At 32.4% G+C, this 14,130-nt stretch overlaps 1 protein-coding gene across 1 annotated transcript in view; it reads right to left on the bottom strand.

The window, feature by feature from the left end:
* LOC128188076 (uncharacterized) overlaps positions 1-9,460 on the bottom strand; it is a 28,951-nt gene extending 19,491 nt beyond the window's left edge. The window contains exon 1 of the mRNA XM_052858879.1: positions 9,138-9,460. The gene's annotated coding sequence lies outside the window, so the exon portion shown is untranslated. The remainder of the gene's footprint in view (positions 1-9,137) is intronic.
* Positions 9,461-14,130: the final 4,670 nt, after the last annotated feature.

The raw sequence follows: 14,130 nt of genomic DNA, 5'->3' as shown, positions 1-14,130 counted from the left end.
GTTGACATTGCATATGAAATCAGACATTTAAATATGAAATAGATACATCGACACTATATAAATAGTGCCTGTTTGGGAGGGTAACAGTTGAAATTGACACCCCGAGAAAACCATTGTCAACCGACCGAAATTTTACTGCTTTTATATAGGAATAACGTGAATTCTACAGCGAACCGTACACGCATTTCACGCATGTAACAATTTTTAATGTTACCCGTTGCTAGGTGCGTTGCTAACGCTGAGGGTAATAGAACGGATTATGAACTGCGTCTTAGCCAATCAGATTTCAGTATTTAACATGAAAGTATAACAAACAGTATTGTTGACATTTACATATATGTAACCAAGCTTTAAACCTACAATAAAGCTATTATAATTTCACTACACTCTGCTTAGTTACACATGTTACATGTAGAACAATCTAAAGGCTTTCGCCACAGTTAAAATGTATCCCATATAGCCGTGATGTATGAATGAATTTTTTTTTACAGCAACACCAGCTATTGTTACAAATGGTACACAAATCAAAGGCCTGAAGGGCCATAATGGCTTACGGGTTTGATATGACTATATTTACATGGATCGAGTATGATTCCCTCTATTTCTTACGGAAACTTTAGTTTATTTATAGCTCTATAGAAAGTAACTAGCTACATGTAATTCATAGATCTATAGAAACTAACAGGACCGATATCAACATGCCCCATTTGTTGATTGGTCGAACCTTAGTGACCGAAACAGACAGGATTGAAATCTAGATGCCTCTTTTATCAATTGGTTGAAACCACCATTGCTTTTAGGAAAATCATAGACTCACTGCATGAAATAATTATGATGATGTCAGACTCAAACTCCAATATCCAATGACTGAAGTGCATTAACTGTAAATTCATTCCACGATATAGGACACAAAAACACTTAAAACCAACATGCTCTCAAATATCAGTATACCTTGAATTCCTACGTACTATGAACTTGCGCGAGAGTTGGTGCACGGTGCGGCGTAACAGTGCCACAGCCAGCACGAAATCATTGCCCGTAAAAATAATATAACCAAATGATGAAATGTACTGCATGTTATGTACTATAATTAATGAATTCTCGTAAAATCTACACCAACAAGTATTATTCCATTTTATTTGTATTTCATAAATGTATATTTATTCATATTTTTCTGGGTTTTTTTCTACTTTTTTAAGAGGCTGATCTTCACAAACTTTTATAAGAAATATAGATTCACAAGGCAGTTCTAACACCTTCTGTTTTATTTTTTTCCCTTTGTACAGAGATAAACTCTTGGGGGGGGGGGGGGGGGGCAAGAAACAGGCAGAACAATGCAATTACAGCAAACTTGTTTTGACACCAAATTTAATTAAAATTAATTACTGCACACTTTGCAGTCAGTCTCTCTTCACATGACATGTGTACACAGTCATTTTCAGAGGCATACTATACCATGCTATACGATGTTTCTATGGTATAGTAATGTGACATCGCTTCTGTATATGACTTGCAATCAAGCTTAACTGTATATTGTTTTCTTATTTGAGTACAATTGGTCTCTAGTTTCCAATATTTTTACGACAAATAAACAGTTCAAACATAGCACAACCAAGGTAACTCCATCGAGGGAACATTGTGCTATTTTTAGATCTTGGAAAACCCCCAATATTCGATAATGGCGGAGGTGTCGAAGAAGGCACATTATATTAAAACAAGTAGTAATTGCCCTCAATTTATGCATTTATTACCGATTTATAATCCCAGTTTCAATATATCTCAATCATAAGTACATTCCTTTAACCGTTAAACACTTCCCCCCTTGCTGAGATCGATGTCGATCGAAGTTAGCGACGCTCTCTGCGGGTGCAAACGTTTTTATGAAGATTGAACGAAATAACGACAACTTTACATTTACTTATCACTGTTAGGATCTGAAAGAATTGGGAAAAGAATTTTTGCTTATAATACATGTAAGTATGCATAGCGGAAAGCATGGCGGCACTGTGTGATGCATGGCGGGGGGCAGTATACCTCTATGCAAAAACACTGCATTTAATATTCATTCGCGTTAGATTTCGAGTTTATTTAAATAAGGTCAATTCATATTGGTTACAATAACATAAGTGATGATAACATATGGAAAATATAATCTTGCCTAAAGATATTTATTATGAACAACAAACAGTTAACTTTGCAACATTGCAACATTCGAATAGAACTATTTTTTGTCGCGCATGTTCAGATAACTGAACTCTTTGCCGTAAAGATTTTCCGGCAACTAGATGGCCGTAAGCCATAAAAATGATTTATATTTGTGATATAATAAAAATCTAACTCATTGTGCTCAAAGTAGAATTTTTTAAAGAAAAAATATTTAGATTATAATATCAACCTTATCTAACATGTTTAAATCATGCAATGCTCTGGATCTGGAAGATGGATCAAAATGCATTTTCAAATGTACTTCCAAATATATATATATAATAACTAAATATTGAGAATCTATATAACACATATATGTTGCCTGTCTTGATGACAGGATGATAATTAATCTTCTATTTTCAATCATAGCATTTTCATACACTAAGCTATTCAATAAAATATGTTGTTTTTTTTTATATATAAATTCACTTTAATCTGATAGTGTTTTATTTAAAAAAATCAGTCGTCCATTGCTCTGGTAATGGTATGAAGCTCATTACTGACTAGGTCGTCTCTGACGAATAACACACAGGGATTTCTTTCCTCATTAAAGATCAGCAAAACTCTGAGATCACCTACAGCTGGGTTTTTTGACTTAATATTGAGCTGAGTGTTCTTATCTGATGCTTAAATTAATGTAAAATGTCCCATTTTACATTAATTTAAGCATCAGATAAGAACACTCAGCTCAATTAAGTCAAAAAATTGTTATAAATTATTATAAATTATTATAAATTATTATAAATTGTTATAAACTGATTTATATTTATCAAAGAAAATGATTTTTGAAGAAAATGATTTTGTGTCACCTGTCCTTTAATTAAATCAAAACCCCTACCCTATACACTATACAAGTGTTTTGGCCCCACCCTAGATTCAAATCTCTACAGTGGGAGACATGAAATTCAAATACTGATAGATAGCTTAAATTTTCTTCTTTATGCAGCCAGTTGTTATTCAGCATCAGCAAAAGTAAAGAAGAAGATATTTTTAAACTTTAAATAAATATAACACTATGACTATTTTGCCCTCAAGTCAAAACCTTGAGTCGAAACCCCTACCCAGGGGGACATGAAATTTATAATTTTTGGAGAGAGCTTCCTGGTCTACAAATTTATGAATTGAGTTTTCATTACAGGTGCATGTGTGGGAGTAGAAAAGACAATTTTTAAGCATGCATTAATACTATGCATCCATTAAATATCCCCTCCCAAGAGTCATAACCCATACTCCTGGGGTCATGAAATTTAAAATTTTGGTAGAAGACTTCTTGGTTAACATATATAATTATGAAGTCAGTTTTTTCTTACAGATGTCTGAGAGTTACAGAAGATTTCTTAGCATATATTATATGCAGTTAACACTTAATAGCCATATCCCCCCCCCCCCCCCACCAATGGCCTAAACCCCTGACCCTGAGGTCATGATTTTCACAATGTAGGCAGAGTTCATACACATTATAACCATGCATTCAGTTTTTTTGTAAAAAAGAAAATTTGCTAAGATTTAATACACACATTTTCCATATATACCGGGTAGCTATTTTGGCCCCACCCTAAGGGCTTAACCCATGTCCCAGAGGTCATGAATTTCACAATTTAGGTAAAAGACTTCATGGACATCATACACATATATTTAAATAATAAACATGTATTTAGGTTTTAATAAATATACATTGAATATAGGAGTGGAGAGGAAAATTTTCTAAAATTTGGAGATTTTATACATAAATTTTACCATATGGCCATATGGGTCCCACCTTAGAGCCTTAAAAACCCGATCCAGGGGCCATGAATTTTACAATTTGGTAGAGGGCTTCATGGACATCATTACCATGCATTCATTTTTTTCTCACATATGTGTGGGAGTAAAAAAGATTTTGGAAAATTCGGCTTTTTTTTTTAACAGAATTGGCCCCGCCTGTGGCATTCGGGGTTGTAGAGCCGATAACAGAATTTAACAATTTAGATTCCTCTTACCATAGAGATGCTTCATACCAAAAATGGTAACAGTTGGCATTGTTCATATTAAGAAGTTAAATATTAAATTGTTAATGCATAGAAGAACAACGACAAATGAAGACCAATTGCAATAGGTCACCTGAGTGACTCAGGTGACCTAAAAATGGTTATAAAACATTATATCATATAAACTCTGACCAAGCTGCTTTCAATAGATCAGAAAGTTTTTCACTTGGTGCAAGGAAAAGCTCAATGTACTGCCTTCTGCAACTTGAATTGGGCAATAGAACACACAGAGCTGTTCCCTCCACCAATGGAAAATATTCTGGTCTATTGACTGCTCAGGCATGGAATAACTGAATATTATTACATGTTCAGTTTAAATATATTGCAGTACTTAATTCTATATATTTACATTCCACATATGTTTTGTTTGTAAAGTGTGTTGAAAGCTATGGCAACTATAACACTGTAACACAAACAGGGTACTCAAAGGTTACTCTATATATTCCAATGTAAAAGTTCAACCTCCCATTGTGGCCCCACTCTACCCTACTAATGGGGGTCATGATATTTACAACTTTAAATCTACACTACATGAGGATGCTTCCACACAATTTCAGCTTTCCTGGCTGATTGGTTTCTGAGAAAAAGATTTTTTAAAATTTACTCTTAATATTCATGATATTTCTTTGTAAAAGTTTGCCCCAATTGTGGACCTACTCTACTAATGGCAGAGTTGGGGTCAATTACTTTGAAAAGTAATTAATTACTTTCAAATACATTGACAATTTTATCAATTACTTGCAATTACAATTACATTGATTTTTTAAAATGTAATTAATTACTCTCAATTACTTTGATAAATGTAATTAATTACATTTCAAATACTTTAGTTTTATTTTTTTAAATCTTGAGAACATATACATATATTAATAGCATTAAGATATACATAGCTTTATGTACGGTTATGTTTTTAAAGGTTGTATAGTTCAGTTCAGATCAGATTTCTTGAAAATTTCTAGAAAAATTTTCTTTAACATTAAATTCATTAAGTACCATTGAGTTCATTTTTGGTTCTGAATAATATTTTCTCTACAGTGAATTAATTTTTATTCACATATTAAAACTATGTTTATTCAGAAAGTACAACTTACGGCAGTACAGCATATCAGTATATATAAATAATAGTTGCTATAATTCACAAGAATGAGATATTTTGACTCCCTTAAGTCTAAAATCAATGGGGGTTCTTGGGTGTTAACAGAGTTCACACCTCCACAAAATAAGATCTTTACCTATTGCCCTGGGCAGTGTTGACTGTATAAACATATGAAACATTATGGGACATTAAATTATTGTATAAACAAAAGTCAATGCCAAACATGTATAAAATCTATTTATCATTATAAGACACCTTTTTTAACCTGCCACTGAGCGCACGTGTAAATTCTGTATCTTGGACGAAATAGAGGACGAATTCCACTTTCTCCTAAAATGTGATCTATATAACAATCTCAGAAGTGAACTTTATAAAAGTGTTAATTTTTCGAATAATTCATATTTATCTCAAGACAATTTATTTCAAACTCTCATTTGCAATTTTCCAAGACAAACTGCTAATTTTATACATTCTGCATTTAAATTAAGACAAAGTAAATTCTCGCGCATGTATTAAAATTATTACTTAGTGTTTACAGTGACTTATAGGTCCAATGGGCTGGGTGTTTGATATATGTAATTTTATACTACTTAGTTGTAAAAGATGTAACACATGTCACTATAATAAATAAATGATGATGATGATGATATATTTAAAACTTGGAAAAAAAGTAATTGAGATGTAATTGAAAAGTAATTGAAAATACACAATATTTTTGGAATGTATTTAAATACATTCAATTACTTGTAATTGAAGACAGACTCAATTACAAATAACTTTCAATTACTTTTAAAAATGTAATTAATTACACTCAATTACAAATACTTTTTTCAATTACCCCATCCCTGACTAATGGGGGTCATGATTTTCACAAATTTGAATCTTGACACTACATGTACATGAAGATGCTTTCACATACTCTATATATTCCTAGAATATAAAACTTTTCACAGTACCGGTAATTAAACTGAGAAAATCAATAGAATAAATTACCATAAATTTACATATTAAAGTGCCTTTTCCCATTATTTGCCTACACCTGTGTATGGGCGGCAGGGATGGGGTCAATTACAATGGAAAGTAATTAATTAAATTACAATTACTTGCTTAAATTCTTCAATTAAATTACCATTACCATTACAAGAGTTTTCAAATGTAATTAATTAAATTACAATTACTTTGCAGATGTAATTAATTAAATTACAAATTACATTTTCATCAAAATTTACTAAAACCATGATTTATATACAACATATAAACATTTAAGGAGGTTTATCTATAATATGAATAAAATTTCCCACTAATCAAAATAATTTCACTGTTTGAGAATTTGCTAACTATTCTAATAATTAGTTACAATTTTTGGAAAGAAAAAATATAAATTTGGTTTTTATTGTTTATTTTAAAATGCAGGTACTGGTAGTCACAATATGGAGGTGTCCCATAATTTCTGATATTCAATAAACATTTAAAAGTCATGTCCCTTAACCTACACCTATAGTATTTCTTGCATGCAAAACTATTATATGAAAGCTTTCTCCTTTGCATTTTTATACACTATTTTTTTTCTTTGTAAATACAATGTCAAAGTACAGGTTAATCTCGGGTAGAGGGCAGACTTTAATTGTTATCAAAACACAATTCACACCTGTTGTTCTCTACCTAATTATCAAAATGTTAGCAATAAAGGAACACACCCTGTGGACATGTTAGGCACCAAAAACTTAAACCCATTTGAAGCCATGCATTTTAGCTCTGTGTATTTTAGGTTATCAATTACAAAGCATGACTTGATAGTTTATATAATTTCGATAACACTGATTTTGTACGTAAATTAAACAGTGATGATTTAAACTAATTCAATGATAATTGACACACTAATTATTCTAATAAGAAGGGAAATAAGTATTTTTTAAGAAAAAAGAGATCAAACAAATCATCAAATACATGTACTTAATTCAATTTGGGAAACTTATCATTAAATATTGAATCACTGAAAAAATCCATTTTGAAAAATATTTAGTATTATAATGATATATATAATAATAGTTTAATGCCTATTAACTACTCTTCGAACTTGATCTAATGTACCATTGTGGGGGGAAAATGGGTAGTGGATAGCTTAATATTTATATGGTTATCAGTGTGTAATTGAAAGTAATTGGAATTACATGCCTTTTTTAAAAGTAATTAATTAAATTACCATTACATGTAATTGGAAATGTGGCCAATTACACATTACTTCCAATTACATCAAAATTTGTAATTAATTACACTCAATTACCATTACAAATTACCATTACCCCATCCCTGATGGGCGGAAAGTACCTGTTACAAAACCTAGCTTCAGGTACCCAGGGTTGTCTCTAAGACCCAGGAGGCAGGGAATTTCCCCGCCTAAAGTGACGTAATTACCCGGCTATTATTGCATTTCAAACACAATCTACAGTAGCTATTAGCTAGACCTCCAGATCTCCTTCTACTTTTTTATTTCTCCCTTCTACTTCAATTTTTAGAGACAACCCTGGGTACCCATTCTCTTTTCGTCTTTTCCGCCAAAAGAAATGGTTCAAAATTTTTGTTCCAGATCATGTTTTCACTGGTTGCATGTAATCATCATGTTTAGAAGAACACATGTTCTACCCTTAATTCACCCAAAGATACCTTGAGGGTGTCTGATTTTACTCTAAATATTTAATTTTATACTTATTAAACTGAAAACATTCAAAATGAGTCAACTTCGGTTAACATGTTCATACAAGACCAATTTCTATAGGAGGATCCATGAAATTGGAAATTCGTCTATAGCACCTATAGCAACGCTACAAACCTTGGGCATTGTGTCTCGACCAATCATTATGTTTTGCAATTCAATGCCAATAAGTGAATACCTTGGCCGCCATCTTTATATTTCATACGAATACTCATTTTACGACCATAAAAATGATTGATTTGTTATTTGTTCAAAGTGTTAAAGATTAACAGATAAAATCAGCCAAATAAGTACATATACAGCGTTTATACCATGAAATTTCCATTCTATGTTAAAAATTTACAGATGGCCTGTTAACAAATTAAAATAAATAAAAGATTGACAAGTTCAAGTAATCCCGACAAGGAAAAAAGTTTAAAAGAAAAAAGTGGAAATCTGACATAAGCAGGAAACATAATTTACATATACACATCAGATTGTGCCACAAAGTGGAAAAGTAGGTAGTCTCCTATTACCCACTCCAGGTCCTATCAAAAACAGTGATGATAGACACCATGCATACACTGGTATACATTGTCTCGATCATATTATAATTAACATTGTATTTTTAACCATTATGTTTTTTAGTCTCAAGTTTCAGTAAAAAGGAGCACATAAGTAATAGTAAATAATAGGCATAATTGGCTGATTGTCGTTTCTCGTGTAGACCAACAAAGTGATCTTACGCTTTTTTAATCATGTTTTCTCATTATATATAGCGATTAAGCGCTAATTTAATATCATTCGCACAAAAAGAAGGAGATACACCCAGAACACGAAATAGTTTGTCTTTGTTTAGAAAAGTGATCACGTGCATACTGATAAGAAATGTACATGTATATACTGGTATATATATATTCGAACATTCGGGGAAACAAAACACAACATGTACTTAGGCATTCTAACAGAATGAATTTCTTGTGTGGGGAAGTAAAAGACAGCCACCGGTCTGAAAATTTTTCGAATGAAGACCCGGGAGCCCATCTATCCGATTTTTTTTTTCAGACCGGCGCGAGAGTATGACATTTGCCAACACCACTTAATTAATTGTACATACCTGTTTATAGTTTCAAATTAATTCCAATTTAGGTAAAAATAATACGCCAGAAAATGACACAGAAACTAAGCCAGCCTCAGTTTGTTGTCCTGTACAAATTGTTACTCGGCATAACAAACTATTTCAAATTATTGGACAGAAAGTTCAAAACTCAAAGCGACGGAGACGGCCGTGCGAATACCTCGATATCGGTCTTATCAGTCCCATGCCCCGAAAGGTACGGAAGGGGTTTCTTCTTTTATCTCAGTTTTTATTATCATAATTAGGCCAAAACTCCGTTCAACTCTGTCGTTAGAGATAGGCTTTTAGCTGAGTGATTTTTTTTTTTAAAGTTTCATTTTTTATGACTGTCTTTACGGTGTTTAAATTGTAGACACTGCCCTTTGACTTGGCTTTGCGTTGACCGGGTATTCCCCCTTGCCTTGGGTATACAGCACGTTGTTTACTCTCCCGCGAAGTACCTATCGATTACAAACAACGCGCATGAGCTATAAGGGTGTTTTGTTTGAACAGCCACGATTTTAACAACACGTTGTCTAATCACAGCAAGGGGCTTATGTATAAAAAATAAACATCGTTATTATTTTTCCTTTGCCACTTATTAACAATTTTTTTTCTATACAAGCCAAAACTGCATAAGATAATTTTCAATACATGTATACATGTAGTTCTGTTATTATATAACCCACACAGGCATTAACATGCATTAAAGCTCACGCAACGTCACACAGGAGGATGAATGCAATCGTGTTGGCCAGGTATGTGAGTCTGAGTGTGAATTAATGTGTGTAAGTAGTTATATTCTATGGTGGCATATCTCTGCCCCATGTGTGCAAGTTATGTTTCTATCAAATATGCTGACATGTAAGATAAGCATGTTGACATGCAAGATAGTTATGTCAACTTGCAACATAATTATGTTGACATGCAAGAAAAATGCAATCAAAAATAGAATTATAAAAAATCTCAATTATTGCTCACATACATTGATGTGATTATGATGACATGCGACTTCTTTATGTCGACATGCAATTTCTTTATGTCGACATGCAACTTAATTATGTTAATAGGAAAAAATGACGATATGCAACATATTTATCTCGCATGTGAACATAACTAAGTTGCATGTCAACATATTTATCTTGCATGTGAACATAATTAAGTTGCATGTAGCATGTAAACATAACTAAGTTGCATGTCGATTTGAATAAGTAGCATGTGAACATTATAAAGTTGCATGCCGACATAAATAAATGTGAACATAACTAAGTTGCATGTTGACATAAATAAGCAGCATATAGCATCTTGGTTGTCACATTAGGCGATATTTGAGATTTTTTTAGTTTTTTTATATTCTTATTTGACTGCAATTTTCTTACCTTTGTTTTTTAACTTCAATGTCCAATTTTACTGTTTATTTCTTATTTTTAATTCAATATTTTACATGATCCCATAGAAGTGGGGATGGGGAGACAACTCCATGTTAATTCAATTTTTTGCATGTATAATACAATAGCCAGTGGGCACACAACGTTGTTTCAACGTTGAGAAATGGTTGAAATCAAGTTGCAACGTTGATCAACCATTATTCAACGTTGAATCAACGTTGAGGTTTAAACGTTGAAACCCAAACCATAACTCGTTGATTCCACGTTGAAGACCCAACTTATTTTCAACGTTGAAGACATCAACCACTTTTCAACGTTGAAGCAACGTTTTAACACATATTTTCAAATTTAAACCTCTTTATCATTTGTTTAATTTAGGTTTTACTTATATTTTGAAAAGTGGAAGCATTAAATGACGTGTTTTTACAAATATTAAATGTTAATTTGAATACAATTTTATCTTATATATATTCCAATAAAATTAACATTTTATTGTCTTATCCAATTAAAATATCTATTTTCTTTTAAATGAAAATTTAAATTAATATTTCACATTTCATTTTTAGACGGTGGCTGTTCAACAGCCTCCGTATATTGTGATTGTCTTGTCCGTGACGTCAAATAATGAGGATTCCTTAAGCACCATCTAGCGGTGGTCGAAATAATGAATAATTATGAGATTCAATGAATAAACATGGTGTGCTTCTTTGTCTCTGTCGTATACCGTTCGCATATTATCAATTAATCTCCCGCGGAGACGTATCTCTCTTTACAGCTGCCCCCTCCCCGCAAGTGATTTGGGAAGTCGGTGTATTTAAAAAAAAAATATCTCTCTCTCTCTCTCTCTCTCTCTCTCTCTCTCTCTCATAAAGCCTATGGACACAATAAACACATGAACTTAATTTTGCTATTTATTTTGAATTTGCAGAGAACTCAAGTTCAGTAGTATGGTTCCAGTTTTAATTATATATATATATATATATATATATATATATATATATATATATATATATATATATATATATATATATATATATATATATATATATAATCTGCAAATTCAAAATAAATAGCAAAATTAAGTTCATGTGTTTATTGTGTCCATAGGCTTAATGAGAGAGAGAGAGAGAGAGAGAGAGAGAGAGAGAGAGATATTTCTTTTGAGAAAAAAGAAGTATACGAATTAAACTTCACAAACACTGTCACAGTATATATCATTCTTTAAATTAAACATCACAAACAGTGTATAATACTTCATTGTTAAGTATGCTTCCTTTCTCTTTACTTAAAATCACACATCACAAACAGTGTAGAATACATGTACTTCATTGTTAGACATATTTTTTTTCTCTTTACTAGAAATCAAAACATCACAAACAGTGTAGAATACTTTATTGATAGGCGTGCTTCCTTTCTCTTTCCTTGAAATCAAACATCACAAACAGTGTAAAATACATGTACTTCATTGTTAGACATACTTTTTTTCTCTTTGCTAGAAATCAAAACATCACAAACAGTGTAGAATACTTTATTGTTAGGCATAATTCAGTTCTCCTCACTTGAAATGAAAACTTAAAACGAAACGTTTTTCCCTTATCTTGGAAGGAGCACGTGGTGCACCTCGCGCGTTGATTTGATTAACAGGGGTAACACGTGGACTTTGACTGAAAATGCATGCTGGATTCAATCACAATGTATTATATTCTTTTGTGGATACTAATTTTATGAATATATAATATTAGTATATATTTTAAATGAATGTACGTAAAATTACGCCTAAAACGCTCTCTCTCTCTCTCTCTCTCTCTCTCTCTCTCTCTCTCTCTCTCTCTCTCTCAACGATCGTAATACGAGAATATCTGGATCGACGACACTCATTAATGAAGAAACCCCTTTTGCAAGATAGAAAAGGGGGGGGGGGTGTTGTACAGTTAGACAAAGTAGTTTGCAATTTAGAGGTTATCTTTTGTCTTGAGCAGGTGTGGAAACCTCTAAAATATACCGTTTTCAACCTTTCGTTTGCAAATCACTATACATAGGAAATAATATCAACTTAAACTAAATATACACAAGAAAAGAAATGTGTACATAAATAGTTTGCGTTGTATTTTTTTAGTTCGAGTTGTATGCATTTAATAACATGTACAGTAAAATGAGTTTCCAATGTCGTTTTGTGATGCAAAATAATTTCCTCCTTCCTTTTTTGTAAAGATTAAACACATTTAAGTAGTAATATATTAGCAAGCTTATAAGGTTAAGATAAGAGAACAACACAAATTTTTTTAATATTATCTACCTAACTCTGATGTCAACCTGAAAAATATCCTCGCGACCTTAAATTGCCATAATAATAAACCGCTTTGCGATTATCCTAACATGATAAGGGTAAGCGCGCTGTTTTTCCTTAAATAAAAAAATCATATACATGTATTGTCATTAGTTTAATTTCCTCCGAAATGATGCCTCCGTCTATCAGTACTTTCAGTATTTTGATTATAAAAAAGATTGTTTTCATACAAGAAATTTGAGATTGAGCTGTGAGTACTGCAAGTGGCTAATTGCATTTTAACTGGGTCAGTGAGAAGGGGATGCGCGGACCTATCACTACTGCAAGCACTGCTGATCAAGGGAGTTATGCAATTTACCAGGCTGCTCTATGTCAGCTTGACCGCTAAAGACGCTATGTGGCGAACAAAGAAAGTCAGTTCTTAGGTACACCTCGTGCAGTCACTACACAGATTTTATGTACAGTAAAATGCCGGGATTTTAGCTTTTGGACGATTAATTTGTGACTATTTTATATTTTACACTGGAGTATCTTAGGAGTTATTTTTTAAATCAGTCTGCAGAATGCATATGATGAACTGACTATTGTGGATTCTACGTTTTTGTGTTGACATCCTTTGTTTCATGTCATGGAAAACAAGCATAGCTACCATTTGGCGGAATGTACGTGGTTTCTCCTACAGCCTTATTTAAAACATTTTGAAATGCCAAGTTCAACTTTTTAACGAGGACTTAATACACAAGTTGTTTAGCAAAGGATATACTCAAAAACTTCTAGGATTTAAATAAAGGTCGACTTTACACATTTGGATTTTTTAAATTAATTGTCAAAACACATAAAACAACACAACGTAATAAAAGACGATATGTTTATGAACAACTTTTTACATAAATCACTTAATTTTAACTTGTTTTCATTGTCATATCTATATATTTTAAACCAGATTTCAACACATTTTCTACGTTGAATCAACGTTGAATTTTGACGTTGAAACAACGTTACATTTTCAACGTTGCCTCAACTTTCATATGCGACCTTATTTCAACGTTGATTCAACGTTGATGCCTGACGTTGAAACAACGTTGTTTCAACGTTGAAATGCCCGCTGGGTACTACGCAAAAATGGGGGGGGGGGGGCGATGCTACGTACACGTGCCTGAAATATATACATGTAAATAATAAGGAATCATTCCTTGAGAATTGTGAGGCGATAAGAACGACCGGGGCGTGATCAAATCTATTTACATTTGCAAATATGCTTCCATTTATGAACCTACACATGTACAGAAAAGCGAATACGCACAATTCTGTGTGAAAT

Source organism: Crassostrea angulata, chromosome 6 (assembly GCF_025612915.1).
Source record: "Crassostrea angulata isolate pt1a10 chromosome 6, ASM2561291v2, whole genome shotgun sequence".
Taxonomy (NCBI): domain Eukaryota; kingdom Metazoa; phylum Mollusca; class Bivalvia; order Ostreida; family Ostreidae; genus Magallana; species Magallana angulata.
Note: the sequence above shows the minus strand (reverse complement) of the source record. Positions and strands in the feature narration are given on the sequence as shown.